Consider the following 6,268-nt stretch of genomic DNA (forward strand, 5'->3'; position numbering starts at 1 on the left):
TGGGACTGGGGCTAGTGCCCACAATAGAAATGGACCAACCAATGGACAATGGGAGCCCTTAGGACATTTCCAAATCATATCATTTTTTGACAGAAAATGTTGATGTTTCCACATTGGGTTTTGGGCCCTTTCCCATTGTAGGTGCTGGGTCCACCTACACAAGTGAGGTACCATGTTTATCAAGAGGTGCAGGGAAATGGTGAGTGGTAGGACATTATTGACTCGCCACATATTCCAGAACTTTAGTTCATAGAAATATGAGGAAAATGTGTGTCTTTAGCCAAAGCATGAGGTTAACAAGGGCTTTTGAGTACGAAAAGCTTGTGAAATTTATGCATGTCACCCCACTCTAGACTCCCCCGGTGTCTAGATTCCATAAATGTTTGAGTTTGGTAGGTTTTCCTTGGTGCTGGCTAAACTAGGGCCCACAATCTGTGCCTACCCAAATTGCAAAAAAAGGGTTGATGTTCAGTGGAAACATTTGATTGGTCCATGTTGAGTTTTGGCCCCTTTCCTGGCGTGGACACTAGGCTCACCCACACATGTGAGGTACCATTTTTATCAGGAGACACAGGGAAACACCGGATGGTAGGAAATGTGTAGTTCCCCACAGATTCCAAAATTTCCATCACATAAATATAAGGAAAATATGTGTTTTTAGCCACAGTTGAGGTTTACAAGTGTTCCAGGCTAAGTGAACCTCATGAGATCCATGCAAGTCACACCTACCTGGACTCCCCCATGTATCTAGTTTTTGGAAATTCTCAGGTGTGATAGGTTTCCCTGGGTGCCAGCTGAGATAGAGCCCAAAATCCACTGCTTCCCAAATTGCAAAAAAGGCTTGGTTTTGAGTGGAAACATTTGATCTGTTGATGTTGAGTTTTAGGACCTTTCTGGTCGCAGGCGCTATGTCTAGCTACATAAGTGAGGTACCATTTTTATTGGGAAACATCTGGGAATGCTAGGTGATAGGAAATATTTGGATCCCTTTTCCCTCACAGCAATATGAGGAAAATGTGTTTTAGCCAAAGTTTGAGGTTTGTAAGAGTTTCTGATTAAGAAAACATCATGAGATCAATTCATGTCAAGGAACCCTGGACTCCACTAGGTGTTTAGTTTTCAGAAATTTCTAGGTTTGGTAGGCTTCCCCTGGTCCTAACTGAGCTGGGGCACAAATTCTGCAGCTGCCAAAATTGCAAAAAACAACCAGTTTTGGGTGGAAAAACTGATCTGTTTTAAGCCTTTTCCAGTTGTGGGCACAAGGCCCACTCAGCCAAGTGAGGTACCATTTTTATTGGGAAACATGTGGAACTCTGGGTGGAGTAAATGTGTGCATCTCTTCATATTCTAGGACTTTCACCTGCAGAAATGTGAGGAAAATGTGAATTTTGTGGCTTTTTCGGTGAATACACCCCATGAGAACCACACAACTTACACCACCCTGGACACCTCTGGGGGTGTCTCGTTTCAAGAAATGTTGGGATATGGTGGGTTTTCCTGGAAGGCAGCTAAGCTATGGCCTGAAACTCACAACTTCATACAGGACTGGGTTGAAAGAGATCCTTGTGCACTTCACTGAGTTGTTTTGAAGTCACCCCAGCATCAAAGGCACTTTTGGGTGTCATTACTGGGTCTCTGACCCCTTAAAATCAGACAATTCTGGATCTTGAACTGAACCGCTGTGAGAAGGACTGCTGTGCTGCTTAATGGACTCATCTTCGCCTGCTTTTCGCTTGTGTTGTCCTGCTGCTCTCTGACTCTGCTGAAGGAGAGCTAGACTCTGCCTTCCCTCTAAGTGATCTCCAAGGGCATGTTGGCTTGCCTCTTATTTCTTGAGACTCAAGGAAATCAAGATGTCTACCCTTCCTCCTGTGCCTGGCTCACTAGAAGTGGCCCACATACCTGCAACATGAGTTTGACACATCTCCTGTCTGTGTGTGGCAGAACCGGGGTATCGACCTAGTTGCTAAAGTTAAATGGGTGCATTGCATCGGAACCTAGATTTGCCTTCAGCGATCGACGCATCGGACAAAGTATCACCACCACTGCGGCTTGTTGAGATCGACACATCCCCTCGACTGCGTGGGAGAAACTGACGCGCCCCTCAACACCTCTCGACTCCAGAATCCATCTCCAGAAAGGACGCATCGCCTTCACTGCATGAAGAAGATCAACGCATCTCGTTGTTTGCAACAAGGAAAGGTACTTTTTTCACCGGGCCTGCATGGATCCTGTAGCCAGCTTGCGCTCCATCGCAGTCGGCCCAAACTTTGACTTTGCCCCAGTCCAGTGCGACCTAAAGTAACCTTTTTAACTCTACTTGCCTATTATTACATTTAATCCTTTAAAATTCAATAGCTTAACTACTATGCATGGGATTTTATTTTTAGATTTTTTTTTAACAAAGCCAACTTAGTTTATTGTTCAATTTTCAGGAAAGGAAAGATGGTGCAATGCACCACAAAATAGGTTCCATCTATAGGTGCCCCAGCCAATACACAAGCCCGTTGTAGAAAGACCCACCCCCTCCCTGAGCAGAGCAATGAATGTACACGTGCACAAACAGGCCACTTTTCTTCATTTCTCATGATCAGTTAATTGTAAACGTGATAGGCTCCATTTATGCATAGTCCACGTTGGGCAGAGTGGTAGGACGCTGTGTGGTGGAGTGGAGTTGTGAGACTACCGCCAGGTGCAATGGATCCCTTCACTTCCTGAATGTACCAAGCTTACGAGACGTGGCCTCACTTGAAGATTTTGCCCTGGTTAAAAGGCTTGCCGATGTGCTTGAACTCTCCCTCCCACGTGAAGTATTCCTTCACCATTGTCTTTCACTCTTCGCTGTCCACATCCAACTTCCGCCAGGTATAAGATTCATAATCTATTTGCCAGTCTTCACTAAGCGTGAAAGCCAAGTCCTGCCCGCGGAATACCCAGATGCCAGAGATAGTACTGTCATTGTTGCTTCCAGAGAGTATGACACTGGCAAAGCCAGTCTTGCGCAGTTTATCCAGTCGCTGAAACATTCCTGTGATGAGGTTGCAGCTCATGAAGGTCTGTGTTAGCTCCTCAGGGAAGCGGTACTCTTCATACCAGATTGACCAGCCCTCCTTGTCGAAGTGTTCCCAGAAGTTTCGGATTGCCACAGCCACTGTGTCTTCATTAGAGTACTTCCTCTTGAACTCGTCCATGATGAAGGCGCTCTTTGGCAGGTGGACATAGGGGTCCTTTGACTTCGGTTCTGAAGCTAGCACCTCATCACACTCATCAGGCTCATCCTCAGCAACAGGCTTATTCTCTTCCTTCTTTTTTTCCTTTTTCTCTTCCTTCTTGGGCTCCTTTTCCTTCATGGGGGCTTCCTTCTTGGGCTGTGCTTCTGAGAACTTCTTAGCATCAAACTGCGCCATCTTTTCACAGAGTTTCACATCCCCAAGGACGCTCTTGAACTGTGGTTGGTTTACGCAGGTCTCAAACCAACGATTTGTGTTAACGTATGGCTGCCGGAAAGATGGTTCCAGGACCTGTTTGTAGAGCCAGAGGAGCGCACACGCCACCGAGATGTCAGCCAGGCTGACCCTCTCCCCCACCAGGAATGTGCGCGTCCTCAGATGTTCATCCAGGGTGCTCAGCACACGCTTCACCCCCTCCTTGGCATGTTCCGTGGCCTGTTTGTTGTGCTGCACTATCCCAAAGGTGGAGAACAGCCAGGTGCTTGTGGGAGGGACGATCTCGCTGTCGGCAAAGCTGGCCCACTGGATGACTTGGGCAGCTGCCTCCCGGTAATGCCGCGAAGCTCATCGTTACTGACATAGTAAGCCATGGCGTTATTCTCAAACACACAAAATCCGTCATTTCCCTCGAAGGCCGGAACCTTTCCCAAAGGAAACTTCTTCAAAAACTCGGGGGTCTTGTTAGTTTGTCCGAACTGGAACTGGGGGGGCCCAGACTTGACAGTTATCTTTGCGCCACTGTACTGAGCAGCAATAAGGGCCTTGAATGCCCTCCAGTTGTCAGGGTATGTGTAAAGAGTCCCCGCGGCCATCTTGGTGAAGAGTAGAAAGGCTGCATGGGATTTTGGCATTTTGGTCTTGTTTTCTTTATAAAATAATAATCTATTTTTCTAAACATGTGTGGAGTCTTTTTGTGATTCATTCATTGTGTTACTTTGTGTGTGTGGAACAAAAACTGTACACATTGCCTCTTTAGATAAGCCTGACTACTCTGCACCAAGGTATCAGGGTGAGCACAAGTTATCTTTTAGTATGTATCTAGCCTAGCTTACCCTGACTAGAGTGGTGGTTCCTGCCTGTCCTGGCTGCACACCTCAGCCAACAAGGAATTCCATTCCTATCAATGCCATTTATGGAACAAAAATCATGCGCTTTGTTGTGCAGCTCTTTTTTTAAATTTTTCTCTCAAAAAAGCAACATTTATATTTATTTTGGTTTTTTTTTAGGTTCCCCCCAGAAGAATCCACAAACCCTGGGTACCTTAAGAATTCCCACGATGTTTGTGTGGAAAAGAAGTTTTGAAGACGTAGGTGTTTTGAATTACTCCAAATAGCAAAACAAAGGCTTACCATTCTAAGAGGGAAAGACATATAAGCCAAGGGGCTATCTTTAACAAGGACTCTAATGATTGTTAAGAGCCCTAATTTGTGGTTTAGGGATTTGATATGAGGGGATTTATGTGAGTTAACAGCTCAGTTCCTCTGCCTTTGCTGGTATTCGAGATACCCTTATTCCCTTGTTCATCTGGTACAATACTGCTTATGGAGCACACTTAATAAACAATGACATTAGAAAACCATCTTTGAGAATAGTACCGTAGTTCTATTCATGACTGCATCATAATTTGCAGCAGGTCTTATAGGGCAGAATTTAGTACTTGAGAGAAAAATAGCATGGCTATATATATATATATATATAGCCATATTGTTCCAGGTGGGGGGATTGCCCGAGGGCTTGAAGACACACGCCATAGCAGGGTGATTATAAAATCCTTTATTTGTTAAGAAGCAACTGGTGTCTGCTCTCCAGTGTCATTTTGCATCCATTTCCCTGACCCGTTTCGGAGCTCCCCTGGCGCCTTTTTCACAGGGTCACAATGGAGGTTAGCAGCATGTAGGAGCACTCGTTTCTTCTTTGATTTAACATAATTACACGCCCTCTGGTGGGCCTCACAGGTGAGGGGCAGTACAATGCATTTTGATTCTTGTAGTGCTCGTAATAATTCTTCCCTCCGGTGGGTGCTGCTTTGCTCCATGAATTTCTTGGTAATATCGTTTAAACCCTCTGGTGGGTCCCAGATAGCATTGGCTCAGTTAATTGAAGGTGTTTTGAATTCAAAATGAGCGTTTGCATCGCGCTTTTCATTTCTCTTATCTCGCCTCTGAAGAAAGGATCAAGACTCTTGAAACGCGTCTGGCTAAAGATATGGGATGCCTGTTTCCTGTCAAGTTGACTGTTGGCAAGTTGTCGAGAATAAAGATTACTATTTGAATGGCACTTCCTGTGGCTTTTCTCTGTTGGTGCTACCTGAACTGTGGATATATATATAGCCTCCCGAGTGTCCGGATGCCTTGCCTGGATTGCACCCGTTTCCAGCTTAGCCTAACACCATCAAGTGGCATTCTGGGACTTGTGGTCTGCTACAACACGGTGGTCCAATCACACAAGGACACACCTACTCACAAGAGAATACGGTGTAAGGGTGGAACCAATCAAAGGTGAGGAGGACTAATTAAAGGGAGTAGGAACTAGCCTCCTGGCAATATTCACCTGGCACTGAAGAAGGCAATTCCAGCCGAAATGCATATGCCGAGTGTGTTCGAATAAAGTTACTTCCAACCGGATTCCCCGCTGTGGCTTCTCTCTTTTCTCGAAAGGAGGTGTTTTTGCATTGTTACAACGTGGTTGCCTGTGCCCCGTTCTAGAAGCTCCCGCATACTCAAGAGGCTCCATCTTCACTGGCGTGGGCGGCTGTGGCTGCTCCTTTGTTTGTTTCCGAGGTATCGGATGGCTGGAGCTCACCTGCAATCCGGGATGAAAGAAACACGATGCCGAGGAAATCCTTCCTCGCTCTGGGCCTGGTGCATGGTCATACGGACCCTCGTGTAATTGGATTCCTGGAGGCACGGTTTATGCGGTGTGGGGACCCAAGGAGGCCTTTGGAGAACAATATTCAGGATATTGTCAGTGTTTCTAGCCTCCCGAGTGTCCGGATGCCTTGCCTGGATTGCACCCGTTTCCAGCTTAGCCCAACACCA

General features: G+C 46.1%; 1 pseudogene; it reads right to left on the reverse strand.

The window, feature by feature from the left end:
- Nucleotides 1-2,729: 2,729 nt before the first annotated feature.
- On the reverse strand, nt 2,730-4,061 carry LOC147671281 (elongation factor 1-gamma pseudogene; annotated as a pseudogene).
- Between the last annotated feature and the right edge of the window lie 2,207 nt (nt 4,062-6,268).

This window comes from Lissotriton vulgaris, unplaced genomic scaffold (genome assembly GCF_964263255.1).
Source record: "Lissotriton vulgaris unplaced genomic scaffold, aLisVul1.2 SCAFFOLD_6726, whole genome shotgun sequence".
In the NCBI taxonomy this organism is placed as follows: domain Eukaryota; kingdom Metazoa; phylum Chordata; class Amphibia; order Caudata; family Salamandridae; genus Lissotriton; species Lissotriton vulgaris.